The sequence below is a fragment of the Nymphalis io genome, chromosome 2 (genome assembly GCF_905147045.1).
Source record: "Nymphalis io chromosome 2, ilAglIoxx1.1, whole genome shotgun sequence".
Taxonomy (NCBI): Eukaryota; Metazoa; Arthropoda; class Insecta; order Lepidoptera; family Nymphalidae; genus Nymphalis; species Nymphalis io.
In genome coordinates, this window is record NC_065889.1 from 14,076,827 (window position 1) to 14,097,309 (window position 20,483).

Genomic DNA, 20,483 nt, shown 5'->3' on the forward strand with positions numbered 1-20,483 from the left:
GGAGTAAGTGATAAAACTGTATAAATCCATTTGAAGCAAATCGGGAAAGTAAAAAAACTTGAACGATGTGTAACCTCATGATTTAAGTGAATCGAACTTGCAAACACGCGTCGACTGCTGTGTTACTTTGCTCAACCGACACAATGATGAAGGGATTTTAAATCGAATTATTACTTGTGATGAAAAGTGGATACTGTACGATAACCGGAAGCGCTCGTCGTAATGGCTGAACCCTGGAGACCCAGCCCAATCCTGCTAAACGAAAATTGACTCAGAAAAAGTTACTTGTGAGTGTTTGGTGGACTAGCGCCGGTGTCGTTCACTACAGCTTTCTAAAATCTGGCCAAACGATTACGGCATAAAAGATATTATCAGCAACTGCAAACCATGAAGGAAAAACTAGCTGCTAAAAAACTGAGATTGGTCAATTGCTCTAGGCCACTACTGCTTCACGACAGCGCAAGGCCACAAATTGCACAACAAACAACCACTTAGATGAGCTACAATTGGAATGCCTGCGACATCCACCGTACTCCCCGGACCTTGCTCCAACAGATTACCATTTTTTCTGGAATTTAGACAACTTCTTACAAGAAAAAAAATTTAACTCCGATGCGGAAGTCCAAACCGCCTTCAAAGAGTTAATTGATTCTCACCCCCATGGTTTTTTTTAGTAAAGGGATTAATAAACTACCTATGAGATGGCAAAAGTGCATAGATAACAACTTTGATTAATTAAATATATTTTGCAAAAAAAAATTGACTTTTTATTCCTCCCGTACAAAACGTCAATTTTATATGTAAGGACCTAATATATGTATAGATTTTTATACTTATACACACGTACAGACAAATCAGCTTCGCAGCAGAAGGAAAGTGAAAACTTGCGTTGCTTATGTCGCTAAGAAATTCACTATGATAAGAATGCTATAATATAATAAAACTAGATTTGACTGTACAAACATTTGGTAAGCAAAGACATTAACATCGATTAAATTTTCGGCAGAAGTTTTTCTACAATGATATAAATGATAAACTTTTTTAATTTACTTTTCTATTTCTGTGAAAATCATAATCTTCGTAATTTAAAACGAGAGACAACATTATCTATTGTCTCACTCACGTCGCTCGTTTTAGAAATATACATATCTATGTATATTGTGAAATTTACTGTATAGAAAATGTGCGTTTAAATTTGGCTACGTTAGTTCATACATCATAGGAATATATCAAGAGTGGATTGCTGTTCCCATTTAGTTAACCCGAGACAGGGTGCTATTACTTAGTGTTTTGATTCATATTTATGTAGATCTAACCAAAGACCTTCCATAGTTACGATCAGTGCAAGCACGACTTTGACAAATGCTCGCCCATAATTCCTACCATCTCACCCGAAGCTACAAATTCAACGCGACCTCGAACCCCCCTCTCGCTGTGAACTAAAATTGGTGTTCCAAGTGCAGACAGTTTTGTTAAAGGAGATCAATTTATAATGGTACTTAAAGGAACATCGGTTACGGGTATTATCAAGCGAGTAAATGTGCTAAGTCAGAGGCTACTTGTCTAAGCTATTACTCTTTGACAAGTGAAAGGAATTTGCATTCTTGACTGCCTCTACGGTTAATGTTACTTATCGTAAAACATAATGACTCGGTCGCGCTTGTAAATTAGTTTTGTTTTTAAATATCGATAGTATTATTACTATTTTAAGATATACCTTACTAAAAGATAAAATATATATTTGTTATATGCATGATTATATAGACGATAAAACACTGGGCTTAATGAATAAAACCTGGTTCATTACGACTCGTTGGTAGCTGTATATTAAATTTAATATTCTTATCTTACGATTTCTAAGTGTATAATTTTATCTTGGTATTGAGTTTTTTATTCTTTTTACATTTCAAGTTAGGAATGGCATTTTTTTTTTATTAAACATGTCTTCATCATAAGTATCTAGATAACATTGTTTGTGTATATCAAAAATATTTTCGAATATTACACGTTCTACAACGGAATAAAGTTTGAATCAACCAAATCGGTCCATCCATTTTAATTTTACGGTACATACAAAATACAATTGCGACAAACATAATATAACCTCGTCCTTTTTTAAAGTAGGTAACAATTATTGACTACTTAGGTTAAGCCCGAGTGTTAGGGGAGGGGTAGGCCTATAATATGTTAATTCAAGGTATAAGCTATCTTAGAATGGAGGTCGGCATCGGTGGGCTAGCTGTCAGAGCGTCACGGTAGCATGCGCAAGCGATCCCGTGGCGTTCCTCGTTAACACGGAAAGGGTACCGCTGGCTTGTAGTGGACATTCCGATATGCGGGGCGCACTCGGTGCCTTTTACACAGGCTAGACCCACATACCTCCCATTGTTCCCGTGGGGGAAATGCGTAAAACATTTTTCCAGCGTTAAAAATTGGTAGAAGCTATCTTAGTATGTGTAAGCGATCCCATGACGCTCTTAAGAGGGTGTGGACCGCTGGTTGTAAAATGTGTATTACGACACATTCAATGCCGGTGAGTCCTACATAACCACTTCATGTGTCGGAAACGAGTAAATGCGTTTTTCCAGCGATAAAACGTATGAGGTATCGCTATTCCAAATTTTATTCTAATCCATTTAGTAGTTTTTGCGTAAAGGTCCATCAACCTCATAAACTTTGGCGTTTATAATCTTAGAAGTATGTGACAAATAACAATGAACAACGACTTAATGAAAAAACTTATTACAATCTTGCGATAGGTTTTCAAGTATTTTATTTCAAAGAATACCAGCAATGCGACGTGTAAAGCTTCTGCAAGGGGATGACTGTAGCCCAGAGGTTCATGATCAATCCAATATTGAAACATTATAGTAAATTGAATTGGAAAATAAGCATGTGTTGTAAAATAATATTTAAAATTAATTAACTCTACTGTAATTTATGTACATATTAATCGTTATTTAATTCGTCAATGTAGTCATAAAACTTGTATGCACGAATTTCAATTTGTTGTTCTATTAAATACTTTTTTGTTTTTTATTATCTTGATTTAATGTATAAAATAAAATTATTCTCTATTCAAGTAGACTCATTCTGTTAATATATTTTATTTATTATTTTCATTTTTTTTCATATGTCTAGAAACACGTGCTTACTTGGAATATATTAAAAAAAATACTTTATTGATCTGATAACCGATGCAGGGTTCGCATCGCTTCATCAGAAATGTCCCAAGGGATAACCCAGAGCAGCCAGTAATTGACAAATTGTGGCGTTCGAAGCATCTCGATGTTATCACGTTACATTCAGAACGTAAAGGGTATCCAAATCTTGACTGATGTGTTTACTAACTTAATGTAACAGGGGATAAATATAGCCCAAAAAAAATACAGGGGAAACGTTCGGAAAAGGATCAAAGATCATAAAATTGATGGTTCGTCTGAGAATTTCCGTTACACAATCAAAAACAAATTGTTCCTTATTAAAATTCAATCTCAAGTGTGAATTATTTTAAGCACTTACAGGATTAAATTGAATGATAAGCAATTGGTTTGGAATATAGAAATCGAAACCGAAACACGATACATGCCTCCAGGTGGGTGCCAACAGATTTATTCACAAAATTGTTATTTGTTTTTTTTTTTGTAGTTTTTTTTATAACAGATAAAACGTGTCCCACTATTATTTGTGAAAACCTGTGTGTCTTCACAAATGATAGTGGGTTAAAATCTAACTTGTACCATAATAGTAGTGGCGTGCCAATGGAGAGACCTATGTCCAGCAGTGGACCCGAAAAGGATGATAATGATGATGATGATGATGAAAAATGGAGAATATTATTGAATGATTCTATTTTTATATTCTATGCGCTCGTAATATCTTATCCAATTGTGATGTAACTTTGATAAGTTGTTCTGTGTACACCCAAGGATATTTCTAGTCCAAACACAAGAATATATTTGGTTTAAAGTATGACCCTCATTCTACTAATATTAAATAGAAGGAATAGTTAATATGACAAAATAAAAATAAACCCTGGATTACTTTACGGGCCCATGTTTGTTCCAAGGGTAAGGTTTCTCAGAGTTTTAGATTACAAAATTGTCTACAAGGACGAAGTTAATTATTGACATTTACAAAAAAAATGTACATTGTCACGAGAATACTGTGACATGAGTGTATTGGTATGTTCGCGCGGCTCAATCGAGTTGTTTTAATGAACATGTGAAGGGCAGCCATTAAAACTAATGAGTAGCGATGGACGCGTGTATCGGCACTTGAATACGATAATTTGGTTGCATGAAATTTTGACAATACATTTTGTTATAGTATTTTAGAACTCATTTCAAATAGTACAGAAATACCTACTATCGAAAAATTTATTTAAGAAAACATTACAATTACATAGTTATACATTAGCAATAAGCTCCAAACCTTCTACGCAAAAAAAGGAGAGGAGGCTTTAGTCCAGTAGTGGGACATTCACAGGCTGTTACTGTTACTGTTATACATTATTAATAGTATATACTAAGTACCAGAACACATAATAAACATTATAAAGGAATTGTTTTTGTATATTAATATTAAAAAATAAAACAAATCTTAAAACAATGTTGTAATAGACAAAATGAGATAAACTGAGATTTAAACTGACGTGAAACAAACATTTCTCGTCAAGCTGATTAGATATATAAGATAGGTATGTGTGACTATATTTAAAGGCTTAAAGAAAAGTTAAGTTATCATTTAGTTCTAACAAAATAATATAATAAAATGGTGTGAGCCTCAAGGTACTCAAGAGAATTGATTTTTAAATAACAAATCTTACACTGACGTCATTTGACGCTCGAAATCTTAAGCGTATTCGTTTAACGCTCAGTTTAAGCCTACTGTTTACCGAGCGCTAACAGATTTACACATAATAAAATTAATAAAACTACTGGAAAGTTAGTAAAAAAAAATATAAAATTAAATCTACCGATTGATAATGACATCGATACGACATAGAAAACATCGATATTACCCATCCCTACTAACGAGGAAGTGTTCGAAGGTACGTCATTTGAGTAAGACGTTTGAACGATTAACAAGCTCTGAGGGTGAATTTGTTAGAAAACCCTTTTTTTTCACCTTACTTTACAGCTCCCTTTAAGCTTTATGAAGTAAAACTCAACAGCCTTCTCGTCCTATTCCTCGAAAAAAGGGCCTCTATATTAAGAAGGTTCAGCTTATTCCATCGGGCTTTTCTTTTGCATTTCGGTGGATATAAATATAAAACTCAGAATTCTTGGGAGTCGCGGATATTCTTATCAATTATTTTTACCCTGAAAATAACTAGATGGATAATAAAATCAATGGTCGGAAAACGTTCACGTAGTTCGGCTATGAACTTGCCGTGTTTACTGAGATTTTTTATAGACATTTGAACAAAAATATTGAATTATTTCGTTAATTTACCATATACCAATAACTTTGATAATTTTTTGGAATATCTCAGGCTAATAAAAAACTTTTCAACATCTTTTTGCAGTCACGTCAGCTTTTCCATTAATTATTTGTCATCATATTCAACTTTGAATAATATTAAAATACATTACTTAATTTAACCGACTGCTTAATATTTTCTTAAGAGTATAGTGACAACAGTATTTTTATCTGTCCTATCTTTACATTACGTTTCTGATAAAAAGAGAATAAGTTGTGTCATTTTAATCCTGTCAAAATAAATACAATATTCAAAAGCTATAAATATTAGTTTAAAGGCGATCGTATCATTTTGCATAATTCATCATCATCATCATATCAGCCGAAAGACGTCCACTGCTGAACAAAGGCCTCCCCCAAGGATTTCCACGTTGGCGGTCTTGCGCTGCTCGCATCCAACGGCTTCCCGCGACTCGTTCTAAATTGTCGGTCCACCTTGTAGGCCCACGCTGCGTCTTCCGCTTCGTGGTCGCCACTCGAGAACCTTTCTGCCCCAGCGGCCGTCGGTTCTGCGAGCAATGTGCCCCGCCCACTGCCACTTCAATTTAGCAATTCTTTGGGCTATGTCGGTTACATTGGTTCGCTTGGATCTCGCAGAGAAACTATAATTTATTTATTTATTTATTTATTTAATAATATAATTGCAAAATATGAATGTCTTCTTATTCCAAAGTTAAATGTAATTAAGGATATTTTTATGTGTCTATCTCAAAAGTTTATTAAGAAAATATTTTATTAGGTCTTGGATTTCTTCCACAAGTTTTCATTTTACAAAGTAACTCATTCAATGTAAGTTTTATTTTTTAATTACAAGTAATGTTTTAATTTTTGTTTATGAGATGTGAGATTATTTAAAGAGTTGCATCAAGCTCATCGAAACTATATACAAGATAAATAAATAAATAAGGTGGTCTTGATTAATAAGGCTATAAATATCTATATGTGATCATTCTTATAAATGTTTGTTTGGAGGATGTTTGTTTGTTAGATGTCTACTAAAATTCCAAAATTAAACAACTGTTACTATATGAAGATGACTAGGTATATGATATGTTATATGTCTATTTTTTTTTTGTTAAATAAATTTACATGAATAATAATATTTAAATGATAATCTTTTATTTACCTTGTATTGGTTTACAGCGGAAAGGAAAATAAATGATAAGGTATTTGTTAAGATTTAGATAAAAATACTCATATTTATAAAGTCTTTATAATATTTTATTAAAAATATAATTCTAATAATTCAAGAAAATAATCCTCAGCTCTTCAAAGTATTTTACTTCGATACAAAGAGCCATAGAAAAAACTCGTAATAAGTGAACTACTATCATAACGCCGATCTCTTTGTGGACGTTGGTCCCAGCTATCTGTAATTACGCGCCATCGGCCATGTTGAAAAAAATAATCTCTTAAGATAAGTTCTTTGCCTATTGTATTTACCAACTCAAAAAAGTTATCACAATCATTTGAATAAAAAAAAATATTGAACTCCTTTTTTTATCTATCAGATCTTCATGATAACGACAAATCAATTAGTTTATTATAATGATAGAATAATTCTAAGATTAAAGATAATTTGAGTCGATTTCATAGTTGTAATGTGAAGTTCATTACTTCATGGTGATATGGACGATTTCAGCAAAAAATATCCTGTTTTCTCGTAAATACTGCCACAATTACTTAAACGATTTCACCCCAAAACTCCACACGAGAGATTTCTCACTCAACCAAGATAAGATAAGATAAATGAAATTTGTAGCGAGGCCTCCGAACCGTCGCGCCCATTACTCAAGACGCAAAAACATTCAGCTTCCAAAAGTTGAAACTTAAAGTTACAAAATCGTAACATCATTTGATTAATCAAATATAAAACCCATTAATTACCGTTCAAGACTTGGAGAAGTTCTTGAATGTATATCATTTCTTGTCAATATAACGGCGTTTAATTTTGTACATAATTTAGTTCTAGTAATTGACGACATTGAAGATTGTCGGATTATATCATATCGTGGAATTATTGGAAAAGTTGACGATATTCTGTGATTATTCGTTAATTTTGATAAAATAAATTTCGTAATTTAGTATTAACTAATTATTGTAAAACACTTACTCGCCAATTTAACCGAGAATCGTGGCGTGGTGGAAAAAAATATAATATAGTATGATGAATTACATACTCTATACATGTAATAGGCTTGTCAAATTGGATACGCTTCTCTTTTTTAATTCTTTTATGGTTAACCTTCCATTTCCTGAGACAGTAGATATTTTTTTGTATTGCCCCTGGGTATGTGCTTTTAATATGATAATATGTTGTGTACTCATTACGACAATGTATTATAAAGATGTTTTTTATTTTATAAATACACTCCTCTCCTACAGGATTTTCCGCCAAACATTAATTTAAATATATTATTATATTTATATATCTATTATTATATTAATATTTAAATAGGATCTTACAAGCAATTCAGAATCGTAATTTTCTTGATTGAATTATGTTTGTCAAATGAAATAATAGTTTGGAAAGTAGATACCGCCGAGAAAAACCATCAAAAACTAAATAGTTACTATTTTCCATCAATCAAATTGACAACAATGATTGACATTGCGATATCCAATTTTCTAATAAAATTATTAGAATTTTTTCTTAGCTTGATTCGTCTGTTTAGTTATCTAAAAACGAACTGCGAATAATATACATTTATACACACCCAGTAACGTTGCTGATTATTATTTGAAAATACATTTGTTTAATTTATGTTAGCTAATTAGCTATTTGCGAATTAGTGTTTCGGAAACAAATTCTAAATTAATCATCGTTTAATTAGTTGAATTGCTATTTTTTATACTTGCCTATTTGGGTGAATACTACGTATTCATCAAATATATTTAAATTATGTAAATTATATCACTAGTTTTACTTAGTGATAAGGCTTTGTACAAGCTCGTCTGGTCAGTAACACTCATCAGATATTCTGCAATCAGCAATATTTCGTTTTGTTGTGTTCTAGTTTGAAGCGTGAGTGAGCCAGTGTAATTACAGGCACAAGGGACATAAGATATTAGTTCCCAAGGTTGTTGACACATTGGCGATGTAAGCGATGGTTAACATTTCTTACAATGGTTATGTCTATGGGCGTTGGTGACCATTTACCATTAAGTGGTAGACAAAAAAGAAGAATTCAGATATTCTGCAATCAGCAATATTTAGTTTTGTTGTGTTCCAGTTTGAAGCGTGAGTGAGCCAGCGTAGCTACTGTCTCAAGGGACATAACATCTTATGGAGATTGATGGCGTATTGGCGATGTATATTTCTGACAGTGATAATGTCTATGAACATGTTATACTTTAAGCGAGAAGACAGCAATACGTAATTCTATGGCATTCAGATACATACATATATAAACACGAATAAATTACTGTCCTTGTCTGTCAGGAGCTCGGCCTTGAATTTACAGTGTAATTTTATTTTTAATTGGTTAATATATCTTAGTGTCAATGCTTTGGGCAAAATTTTTTCATTTTAGTTACATTTACCTGTACCAATTTTAAATTCAACACCTTAACAACATTATATATATATATATATATATATATATATATATATATATATATATATATTAATGAAACATTTTGTACTGATATATTTATTTCAATAAAATAACAAAAGATTACGTTGCGACAAATACAAGAGGGTACGTATCTCAAATTAAGAGCATTGTTAACACGAATATGAGAACATGACTTTGTGTATGCTGTTTCAGCGAAAAAGCGAATTCTTACAACAAAATGTTTTGCTATTTTCTCACGACTACTTGCAGTTGTAGAAAAATGCATTTACACATTTGTTTCTTGCGCGTTAAATGTAAGCTGATTGCAGAAAGAAGTTGTAAAAGTAACAGCTTTTATATCCCACTGCTGGGCTAAATCCTCCTCTCCTTTTGAGGAGGAGGCTTGGAGATCATTCCACTACGCTGCTCCAATGTGGATATACATGTGGTAGATTTTTTTATGACACGACATTAATGACGAAGACAAATTAAACACATGAAAATTCAGTGCTACTTTAGCGGGCTTGTACCAGCAATCTGGGGCTAAGACTCACGGGTTCATAGCACTGGGCTACCTCGGCTTTTGGAAAAGAAGGTATTAGTATAGCAATATTGTCACGTTGATGGTTTAAACTTGATGATTCCAAAAGTATAAGAACGGCTATAACAGCTTTCTTAACGCAAAATTTATACTTCTACGCTTAAACTGAATATGAAACAAAAGAAATGGTTAAACCGATCTATAAAAAAAAATTAGGTTTTTTTATAACAGCGTATATGCACTACAAAAAAATTTTAAATTCGATGCCAATCCCTAAGAATCTACTACTATGTTTTCAATAGATTCTCTTTTCACTATAATGTATAATAATAATAAATTTTCATTTATATTTGAAGTCGGATTTTTATTATGGCAATATAATTTTAATTCCGAGTGACTTCAACACAAAAACCGGGCGAGATGTAATTAATTGCGAAATTTTTGTCTCAACACAATGGTCAATTAGCTAATTAAGAGATGTTTTACACTTAGCGTTATGGCGATAATTGTTTCTATTTAGGATAATTTACTGGAAAAAAAATATTACGCATGTCTGACTACGAATCCGAGATGGCCCAATGGTGAATCTTAACCGATGATCGTGGGTTCTTGTTTATTTGTTAATTTATTGTTATTTATTATTTTTGTGTGAGCTAAGATGGCCTAGTGGTTCGAACGCGTGAATCTTAACCGAGGATCGGGTATTCAAACCCGGGCAAGCACCACTGAATATTCATGTGCTTAATTTGTGTTTATAATTCATCTCGTGCTTGACTGTGAAAGAAAACATCGTGAGAAAACCTGCATGTGTCTAATTTCATTGAAATTCTGCCACATTTGTAATCTACCAACCCGCATTGGAGCAGCGTAGTGGAATAAGCTCCAAAAGTTCTCCTCAAAATGGAGAGGAGGAGGAAATAAATAAATAAAACAAATGTTGATCATCACTAGGCTAAACAAGGTCCCGAAGTCAAAAAATCTCTTCCAACCAGCGCACTCCACAACCCCCTTTTCAGAATTCGTTGACTGAACTGTATGATGTACATATATTACATAAAATTTCTGAGTACTGTTTTATCCCAAATCGTTATATACATATTGCTATCGATTGACGTCAATTATAAATTGACAATCAGCAATATATTCTTATATAATAAATACATTTTTACCAAAAAGTCACTCGTTCTGGCAATTAGTCAAATTGCTGTTTAGCTACGGACCTGGTTTCCGCCCGCCGGTCTGAACTAACAACAAGATTAACTCCTATTTGCCATCAGACCCTTTGAAGCGATTCGCATGTGGCAAAAGTGATACAAGTATATACTTTTGGATACTTTTAAATAAACATGAATGCTAGTGACTTTTGTTGTATTTATTTTTTTTAAAAAAATTAAGTGTAGCGTATGTTACATAATTTTTTACACACATTAAATTTGTTTAAATTTATTAAACCATTTAAGCCTGTGAATGTCCCACTGCTGGGCTATTTTTTGAGGAGAAGGTTTGGGGCTTATTTCACCACGCTGCTCCAATGTGGGTTGGTGGATACACATATGGCAAATTATGGCAAAATTAAGTGTTGCGTGTCTGGTTTTGAAGCCACGATTATCGGTTAAGATTCATGCGTTCTAACCACTCGGCCATCTCGGAATAATAAAAAATATTAACATAAAATTAAAATGATTCCATTCAAGCAAACAATCAATTTTCCATAAAACAACAACCAAAACCTCACATGGTCCAATAAACCAAACACACGCATCGTAAAGTCGGGACAAACTCGAGAACTACCATAAATTGGTTTAACCTGCACGAAAACGTAATAGAAGTTTAAATTTAATACCAAAGCGAGGTGTCCAAGTTTTTCAGCTGATATCAAGCGGCTGCAGCACTGCGATACCGTTCAATCGCTTTACAAACAGACGCTAAGCCAGCTTTTGTTTTGAAAAAAGATATTTTTTTTTCCAAATAGAACTCGCTCGTTGTTTGAAATATTTTTGGCATCGTATTGGTTAATTAATTGAATTATTTTGTTGCTTTTATAATAAATGCTTTCAAATATATTGTTGAAATATTTTTCTCAATGCTAAAACTCAATGCTGATGATATGCTGATGCATAATGATAAAAACATTGGTAAAAACTTTTTTTTTTTTGGAATTACAAAATTCTTTCAAGCTAGTAACTGACGGACAAATGCACTGGTGGATATGTTGGTTGGGTCATAAAAGTTTACACAGAAAATTGTCATATTATATTTTATCGTCAATAGCTGAATGGCTTGCCGGCCGCCTTTAAATGTAAAAGTCGCAGGTTTGATCCTGACCCCTGGAGCTTTAATCGTCATCCCCATTCCTAACACAGTATTCACGTTAAATTGAAGGGGTGAAGCGAAATGTAAGTAATTTATTTAACCGAAATCACTAGACTTTAAAAATATATAGTGACATTTATCAACGTCATCCATATACATATTAATGTAAATATACGTGAATGTAGTTTATTTATTTGTATTTATTTATTTCGTTTCGGAAGTTGGAAATTTTAAATAATAAATAGTCAAGTTTTCGAAAATTAAGTCCCGGAGAAAGATGAAAGTTTGTACGGAAAGACGTAATTTCGGAAGTTAAATACTAAATTCCAAAATACATACAAATAATAATGTAGAAATTGTTGTCTATTTAACTTTTTTTAATAATCAGCAAAACGGCTAGAAATTAATATGACGACTGGAATAGAATATAAACTCTATGGAAAGAAAATCATTTTTTTATATTAACAAATTGGAAAAATGACATTGAAGAAATTTTGTTAAATAAAAATCAGTTGTATCAGTGATTTTGATAACTCATCCCCAAAGAGATTTAAAAATGGGATAAAAATTTATATGGAAGAAAGTTATTTTTATAATTAAAAATATCGAAATTGCTTAAAATAACTAACCTAGTCTCAGAATTTTAGGGCATTAAGCCCTTAAAGATAATAAGGGTAATAAGGTAACTTTATATGGTTTTAAAGTTTTAAAAATTTAGTCATTAAAATGAAAAACAATTATTTAATGCATTTTTAGAGATCCAAAACTAATATATCTCTTATAAAAATAATCCACCTTAAAAACTTATATCATTAGTTACAAGATAAGAATTTCCTTAATTAACTCTTCACGTAAAACCAGTATATAAAGTCATTTGCAAGTCATGCACTTGATTCAAAGTCAAAGAAATTTGCAAGAAGCTTTCGTAATGAAAAAGTTTCTGAGGAAAATAACTTTAACATAAAATTAAATACTATGAAAATAGCTAAGTATTTATATAATTCCTCATAGACATTATTCACACATAAATTTTCTCATTATATTAAACCATGTCGATGGAGTTTTGACAAAATCCTTCAAATGACCGTTTATTTAATTCGTAATAAAATGTTGTGAATGTGTTGTTAATAAATAAGGAATGCATCAAAATTTATACATAGAAACGACCAAGACCATTTGTATATTACTACTGTTACCATTGTTTTCAATATACATAATTTGCTTACTACAAATGATGTATATTAAAAACAATTTGTTTTTGGTATTAGATGTAATGCAAAGTAAAGTAACAGCACGTGAATGTCACGCTGTTCGACTAAGCTTCGTTTAGGAACGTTTAGAGTTTATTTCGCAACGCTTCTCCAATAATATTTGGGAGAATACTCGTGTAGCAGAATTACATTAACAAAATGTTTCCTCGCGATGTTTACCTACACCGCCTAGCAAGAGTTTCAGTAATGCTTGCTTGTATTTGAACTCGCAATCTTCGGTTCAAGTTCATGTATTCTAGCAGTGGCTTTTTGATCTTACAAACAGTTTTACATGTCAATACAGTGACAATAATGTGTAAGCAAAAACAAACTTCCTAACTACGGGTCACTGAATAATTTAAATTTTGTACCAGTCTTCAATAATTGAATCTGGGAGACGAGATCTAGTGATAAAGAAAAGAATAATCAAGATCCTAGAATAGTTTTATAGTATACGCATTGGTTCTAATACGAATATCGCTATGATTTATAACAATTTTGTCACTCGTCAGAGAACTATAAATGTAATACAATGAAATAACCACTATAAATGCAAATTTTCAGTCGTATCCGAAATATATGAAAGCTATTACACGTAGACGAGGTTTTATAACATATACATAATATATATTATACATTTGATGAGCCGGTTGGCGTGGTTGGTCGATGCTTGCCTTTCACGCCGAAGGTTGTGGGTTCGCTTCCCACCCAGGACAGATATTTTGTGCATGAACATGTCTTTTTGTCCTGAGTCTGGGTGTAATTATCTATATAAGTATGTATTTACAAAAGAAAAATAGTATATGTAGTATATCAGTTGTCTGGTTTCCATCGTACAGGCTCTGTACAAGCTTAATTTGGGATCAAATAGCCATGTGTGAAAAATGTCGCAGGATATTATTATTATTTTTATATAAGAACGCACATGAGCATCCACACAACAAATGCAAACGTATGTAAATATAAACGTATATAATATGTATTTTGTACTGAATAGTATCCTGGAAAGTATATAATATCTGGATACAACTGGTACTTTGTATCAGTACTTATTCTTATTTGATAGTAAATAATAAAGTGTTTTTATGTTAAATAAAAAAAAACAATTTTAAAACGCGTTGTTTTTGCTCATTCGCAGCCTTTTTTAATCTGTGATAGACAACGATTGAAGTTTAGTGAGAATCTCGTGTTATGGTGCTGCTAGATTGCAGTAAATAAATATTTTAAAATATTATTATATACCGACTATCGCTACAGTAAAGTAACAGTCTGTTACTTTAGTTTACTACTACGTTATTATTACTATGACACCAGGCTATATTAATGAATACTGATTCTCATTCTTAGTTCTATCATACCAATTATATTGAGCGTATGTAGTTAAAAAAAATTTTATATTTTTTCTAATTAATTCACATTCTCCTCAGTATTTTTGGTTATTATTTAATTTCATAAAATGCTCCGAAATGTTCCCGATATGAATTATACTGATTTACAATATATTGTTATTCCGCTTTTTCTTTGATTGATCATTGATTCGATTAAAATGTTTTGCCATGGAAAAGTAATCGAAAGTTCATAACACAATTTAAAACGGAAGCGTCATCAATATTAAACTTGACTGTCCCGTTCATTTTCTTGTTGAAACCGTTTCAATTAAATTAAACTCCACAGACGAGGCTCTTTGGCATCGTAAACCCCTAAGTAATAAGCGTGGTAGAACAACAATTTATAGAACGAGTTCAATACATTTCGTAACAAATTTTAAAGGCGCGAGACGTCATTTCAAGATTAAACTTAGATGTTGGATGTTAATATTCCAGTTCTTTCTTTATTTGTACGTGATTGGTCTATGCAATCCTATAAACCGATAATTTAAAATATCACTCAACAAAAAAGAATTCTGTACAAGATCATTGACAATCGAATTTGCAGTCAACAAACGAAGCGTGAAGATCATATTCGTTCAATTCCATATAAGACTATGTTATTTATTTGAAAAAATAAGGAACTATTGAGTTACCAGTTATTCTCGTTAGAATTTTCATTTCGAGTCCAAGAATTGAATCCGGGAATCCAGGATAGCCTTACAAACACTAGACCAACAATATAATCAAAAGTTTTTTTTTTAGTTGATATAATTCAGGGATCAAGTATTTGCGTGGAAATTAACTACATAAAGAAAAGTTTTTATAATCTTAAGTACGCAAGTGTACATAAATCTACAACATTCTAATAAAACTTTACATTTTACACAGCGTATCCTAATTAGCATTTAAATAACACGCATGTCACAGTGTCACACAGAGCGTTCATTTTAAAACTGTCACTGATAACCATCACAACTTAGTTAGAAAACATCGCGTGTCGAGTGAGTTATGTGAAGCGTCCAAGTGCTTTAACAAGAACGCTTTATTAAAAAATCGCTTTAATGTAGTGTTTATCGGACACTTTAGACAAGTGATAACGTTTGATGTGTTATTCAGTTTCTTCGGCTGGTTTTTAGAACTACCTACGTATTCGCTCACGCTTCACTACCTTTTATTTTTCATGAATAAACCCAATAATAGTTTTTATTATATATATTTAAGATTCAATGTATTTAAGTTTCAATGGAAATAGCGGGGTAAGATGTTAGATAAAAACAAAAGTACTTATAAAACAGACATATTATCTAATAAATCCAAAATTAAATAGCTTACCAAATATTTATTTAATAAAATAATATTAATCAAATTAAATAAGAGAATCCGTATCAAAAAGTAGCACATCCGCAGAAACGCACACACACATGTATGAGTTCCTACAGTCATACACACCTATAATATCACTAAAAGTGGTTCAAGTTTCAACGTGTAACGTATCTATACTTTAAATATCAATAATATTAAATTTATATGAATTGTATTAGAAGTTGTCGTATAAATGAGATGGTTTTTTTTATAGAATAGGAAGGCGGACGAGCATATGGGCCACCTGATGGTAAGTGGTCACCAAACGCCCTTAGACATTGGCATTGTAAGAAATGTTAACCATCGCTTACATCACCAATGCGCCACCAACCTTGGGAACTAAGATGTTATGTCCCTTGTGCCTGTAATTACACTGGTTCACTCACCCTTCAAACCGGAACACAACAATACCAAGTACTGCTGTTTTGCGGTAGAATATCTGATGAGTGGGTGGTACCTACCCAGACGAGCTTGCACAAAGCTCTACCACCAGTGGTTTTGAGCGTATTCGTACCACCGGCTTTGAAGCAAGTCGGTAAGACATATTAACCCTTCCTTACATCGACAATACGTCACCAACCTTGGGAACTAAGATGTTATGTCCCTTGTATTTACACTGGCACGCTCACCCTTCAAACCGGAACACAACGATGCTTAGTATTGCTGTTTGGCCGTAGAATATTTGATTAGTACGTGGTAGCTATCCAGACGGGCTCGAACAATGCCTTACTACCAAGTAAAATTATGTGTATACATAAATTATTAATAATTTTGCTCATTGATGCGATATTTTCACATCATCAATTTATAAATTAAATTGAATAGTCGAATATGTCTATAGTTTCTAGTCGAATCGTTTAACTTCAATGACAGACATTTTTTTAATTATCATATTTCAACGCAACCATTACATTTCTACAAGTACGACAACGTTTCAAGCAATCTAAAGTCATATAATTACGGTACAGTACGAAGCTTTGAGCATCGTTACTTCATTAGTGACAATCTTTTAATTAGGTAAAGTTTCCATGTTTTTTTTTTATTTTTTCCTTACATTTTAATGTTATTCATTTTGTTAATTACGATGAGAGCTTATATATGATATGTGCCTTTTAATATAAAAAAAACTTTTACAAAATTTCGTTATACAATTTAATTATGTAATAATATAAAACATCTAGTTACTCGGCCTGGCTTTGTGCGCGCAAAATAATGAAATATAAGCAAAAAGATTAGAATACAAATAAGAAGATTTAAATATGCTCAATAAAAACGTATATATTTAGATAATTTTATGAATAATAATTAAATATCTTAATGACATTTCTAAATTTGGGCAAAATGAAAAAGAGTAAATATATTTTTTTTAAGAATGATGTGTGGCAAATCAATTGAACTTAAAATTTTAGTCTTTTTTATAAACGTAATAAAAGGTACAGTGACTTTATTAGGCCTTTTTATTAAGTATGGTTCAGAAATACATTAATTTTTTTATTGAATAGTTAGGCGGACGAGTCACCAACGCCTATAGACATCGGTATTTAAGAAATGTTAACCATCACTTACATCGCCAGTGCACCACCAACCTTGGGAACTAAAATGTTATGTCCCTTATGCCTGTAATAACACTGGTTCACTCACCTTTCAAACTGGGATACAATAATACCAAGTACTGCTGTTTTTCGGTAGAATATCTGATGAGTGGGTGGTACCTACCCAGACGAGCTTGCACTACCACCAGTAAAAGTCGCAATTGTCATGATTAAGTTAGGGTAATCTATTTGCTACTATGCTACAACTTCAAGTTGATTATAAAGATTTTAATTTGAGTTCTATAAATCTATTGAATGTTTAATAAATACACTTTAAACCATCCTGAAGAAATGACCTTGAATTATGTTAACCGCATTAAAATACATTCATTCAATCTTAAATACACAAGCGAACAAACGGATATACGTAAAAAGGCATTTTGTTTTTTATACTGTGTACGTATAACATGCCCTTACCCGTGTTGATGACGTCAGTCATATAATTATTTATATAAAATATTATGAAGTTAACTTAATCTGGTTAACTTACATGATCGTTAAGTGTCTAATTTTAATTTTCTCTCATATTCAACTTAAAAGAAAAAAATATCCAGCTATTTTAAATACTTAAAACAGTTATAACTACTCTAATATTATAAACGCGAAATCAAACTGTCTGTAACGCTTTTTCGGATAGAATACTGAATCGATTTTGATGAAATTTGGTATGAAGCAGGCTGGGTCTTCGAGGAAGGAAATAGGGCTAACACTAAACCTAACATGCGGACAAAGCCGCGGTTGAACACTAATATTTTATAATTTCTTCGAAAAAAAATTAAGGAACGTAAATCAATAATTTCAAAGCAGTAAGGGTTGAATGTATCTAATGGTACTATAATGATTGCTTCATTTTTCACTGTTATCCGCTCTGCCGTAAACTAACATAGAATGAAAATAATACCAAAGGTTTTCGACTTAAAATTTTCTCCCACGCTAATAAAAAACAAACGCAGTGCTAGAAACGTGAAATTGTCGTCAAAAATAAATGACTTGGCGGAAATGTTGCAGAGAAATGAAATAAAAACGGCTCGACGGTTGCTAACTTTTTTTATTTTTTTATTTAGCATTTCTCATACGTTAAATGCGTTTGTGACGTAGTTAACTTTTTAATTTCTCTGATACTCTGCAGCTTTAGATTACTTTATAAGCAACTTGTTACGTTTAAAATAGCAAGCGCAGTGCTTGACTTTTGAAATTTAATTATATAAGATTTTATACAAAAAAACATTATACAAGTCAGCTCATTTTAAAAGCGAGATTAAGATTTTTATCTTCTAACATCTTCACTATTCATTAGCATTAGAGTAGCGTGGTGGAAAGTTCTGGTTTTTCCTCAATATGAGAGCATGCTTTTAACTAGCAGTGGGACATACACAGATTGTTACATAATTTATTGTAATAAATGTGTTAAGTATTTGTAGGCTATATATTTTTATATTTTTTAAATTTCAAGTATATATATATATGTAATTTATTTTTTATTTTTTATAGAATAGGAAGGTGGACGAGCATATGAGTTACATGATGGTAAGTGGTCACCAACGCCCATAGACATTGGCATTATAAGAACTGTTGACTATCGCTTACATCACCAATGCGACACCAACCTTGGGAACTAAGATTTTATGATATGTATATGTATGATATTTTATTATAAACAAATACACACAGAAAAAAATAAGAGTAATCTCGGATAAAATATAATTACATAATATATACTTCAGAAGCAAATCGATATTAACAATATTATTATATTATATAAAACATGTAAAAGATTTTGAATCGCAATGCAGTTGTTCCATCTAATGACAAGTCGGAAAAGCAAAATACGTAGCAACAGAAGTGCATCCAAAATAAATAAAATCAAAGGCTTTTGATTCATGTACCAGTGTAAGTTGGCTCGCGTTCGCTGCCACTGACCGCAAATCCTTCTGCTCCACATAAAAGCCTTAAATTGCTTAACAACTCAACCGTAATGGTGAAATATTTATTGTAATGTATGTTAAAGTTTTGAATGAATTATATTTATTCTTTGCTATTTTAATCGCTACATTCAAAATCTAAATAATCTTTTTAATTTTAGTAATTATAAATAAGTGATGCTTTTTTTAATTTTTTTTTATCTACATACAGATTAAAAACGCTTTATCTTATTGATTAAAATAACAGTATCTATCCGCCACGCTAGCAGATACTATGTAGCCATCAAATGAAATTTAAATAAAACTCAGAATTTTTATAAGCGAACGAATAAAAATTAAAGTTATTGTAACAAAAACGATACTCAAGTTCAGATTTAGGTAAGATTAGAAAGTTATGTTAAACTCAACGCTACGACCAACGCATGTTGAATTTAGAATAACCTAATATTATTGAAGTTAATTTGGTTATAAATTTTGTTTTAATGTTATTTAACTTCGTGATATGATTTTTACAACTATCGACATTATAATGATTTAACTTTTGTATAAAAAGCGATGTATTTACAATGAACGATCATAATTATTGTTGAACTTGAACGGGGTGGTTACTTTGCCTCTTTAATGAATATTGTTTATAACAACACAACACTTCTTTCGCTATCCTGGCTCACCTTCTGTTTCATCTATCTTCTGGTATAGGCATTTCAGAATCTCTACCCACAGAATTTCTCTCACAGAAACGCCATTCTAACTAAGGTAAAATCTTACCTTTCATTTTACTACAATTAATATTTATTTTTCAAATCGATTTCTAATTTAAATTTCGAATACGTTTAAAATAGTTAAAAAAAAGCCAAGATGGATCAGTGGTTAGAAAGCGTCAATCTTAACCGATGGTCGTGGGTTCAAGCCCGTACAAGCACCTCCGAATTTTCATGTGCCTAACTTGTGTTTATAATTCCAGTCGTGCTTGACGGTGAAGGAAAACATCATGAAGAAACCTACATGTGCTTAATTTCACTGACATTCTGCCACGTGTGTATTCCACCAACTCGTATCGGAGTAGCATGGTGAAATAAGCTCCAAACTTGA

General features: G+C 31.9%; 1 protein-coding gene across 1 annotated transcript in view; it reads left to right on the forward strand.

Moving 5' to 3' along the window:
* The first annotated feature begins 3,127 nt into the window (after positions 1-3,127).
* Positions 3,128-20,483, forward strand: part of LOC126776840 (peroxiredoxin 1) — a 229,877-nt gene continuing 212,521 nt past the window's right edge. The window contains exon 1 of the mRNA XM_050499698.1: positions 3,128-3,133. The gene's annotated coding sequence lies outside the window, so the exon portion shown is untranslated. The remainder of the gene's footprint in view (positions 3,134-20,483) is intronic.